Source organism: Scyliorhinus torazame, chromosome 18 (genome assembly GCF_047496885.1).
Source record: "Scyliorhinus torazame isolate Kashiwa2021f chromosome 18, sScyTor2.1, whole genome shotgun sequence".
NCBI lineage: Eukaryota > Metazoa > Chordata > Chondrichthyes > Carcharhiniformes > Scyliorhinidae > Scyliorhinus > Scyliorhinus torazame.
In genome coordinates this window covers 142399353-142401493 of record NC_092724.1, presented here as the reverse complement: position 1 = coordinate 142401493, position 2141 = coordinate 142399353, and positions in this window count along the sequence as shown.

The window sequence follows — 2141 nt, the reverse complement described above, 5'->3', positions numbered from 1 at the left end:
ACTGTGAAAATCCCCTAGCCGCCAGACTCCAGCGCCTGTTCAGGTACACTGAGGAAGAATTCAGAATGTCCAATTCACCTAACAGCTCGTTTTTCTGGATTTGTGGGAGGAAACTGGAGCACCCGGAGGAAACCCACGCAGACACACGGAGAATGTGCAGATCTGCACAGACAGTGACCCAAGCCGGGAATCGAACCTGGGACCCTGGCGCTGTGAAGCAACAGTGCTAACCACTGTGCAACCGTGTCGCCCATGGATCCTGCAGGAAAATGGACATGTGGTCTGTGGGAGGGGTGGGTCATTCTGTATATCATTAACAACTTACGTGTGACTTGTCATCTGGGTGGGTGTCGGTGGATCTTCACCTCTGCACCGTGCACCACCCTCTATGTCTCAGGCAGAAGTGTCCTTGGCTATCCCCGTGACCTCCAGGGCCTGTTGCTCATAGGGGGTGAGGTTTCTGGTGTCCGGCGCCCCATCACCCGTCTGGGCCCTCTCCCATCTGCTTTTAGCCAACTTCTCCTGTGGGGCCACAGAGGGTCATTGTGAGCTGCATAGATCATAGAATTTACAGTGCAGAAGGAGGACATTTGGCCCATCGAGTCTACACTGGCTCTTGGAAAAAGCACCATCTTAAGTCCACACCTCCACCCCATCCCCGGAACCCAGTAACTCCACCTAACCTAAGGGCAATTTAGCATGGCCAATCAACCTAACCTGCAGATCTTTGGACTGTGGGCGGAAACCGGTGCCCCCGGAGGAAACCCATGCAGACACGGGGAGAAAGTGCAATATGGGGTGATGGGAGGATGGGGAGTATGGTGGGTGGGGAGTTTGGGGGGGGGCAGTGTGGGTGGCACTGCTGGACATGGATGCACCAGGGCACAATGGTGCTGGGTGGGGCTGGTGCCAGGCGCATTCGTGTGGGGTGGTGGTGGTGGTGTGAGGTGGGCAAGGGCGGTTCCAGGGGGCAGGTGCCAACCCACCAAAGTGGCCCGGTGGGGGCTGTTGATCTCCGTACGGTACTGGATGCTGGTCCTCCTGGTGACTCTCCCTGAGCTGACTGCCACTTCCTCCCAGGCGGCACTGGCTGCCCTGTGGCTAACCCTCTGAGACCCTCAGGGGAACAGGGTACCCCGTCTGATCTCAACCGAGTCCAACAATCTGGCCAGGTCAGCATCCCCAAATATTCTCCTCGGTGGCATGGCTACGAGCTGTGTGGGATTTGCTCTGCAGGATCAGTTTGAGCACTGTTCTACCTCGTTAGCCGACGCTGGCAAGCGTGTCCCAGGAGGCCATTCAGCCCATTGAGCCTGCACTGACCCTCTAGAAAGAGCACCCTATCTAGGGCTACCCCCCCCCCCCCCCCCAACCCCGTAATCCCACCTAACCTGCACATTTTTAGACTGTGGAAGGAAACAGGAGCACCCAGAGGAAAGGCACGCAGACACCGGAAGAATGTGCAAACTCCACACAATTACCCAATATTGAAATTGATCTGGGGTCCCTAACCACTGTGCCGCCCATCAGAATACGTCACGGGCGGCACAATGGTCAGCACTGCTGCCTCACAGCTCCAGAGTCCTGGGTCCAATACCGGCCTCGGGTGACTGTCTGTTGTTTGCACTTCCTCCCCGTGTCTGCGTGGGTTTCCTCCGGGTGCTCCGGTTTCCTCCCACAGTCCAAAGATGTGCAGGTTAAGTGGATAGGCCAAATTGCCCCTTATTGTCCAAGAGGTTAGGTGGGGTTACGGGGATAGGGTGGAGGTGTGGACATGAGTAGGGTGCCCTTTCCAAGGGCCGGTGCAAGCTCGATGGGCCGAATGTACTCCTTCTGCACTGTAAATTCTAAAGTGCTGTTCAGCTAAGTATATAGATTTGCAAACTAGACCCAGCTTCTCTATTGTTTACTGTTATCCGTGGCCCTGTTTGACTCCAGATCGCTGCTTGCACAAATGAAATAATGCCACTGAGGCATTTTATTTCAGTGCACCACAATTCCTTGAGTTCTAAACTGGGTTGTTTCGCCATTTGAATCAGGGCAGTGTCTGAGTGAAATTATTGGCCCTGTATTTACAGTATGTGATCGGCGTCGCCACAGAGGGTGGGACTTTTCTGAGTTTCGTTTTCCTGCTTCTGACG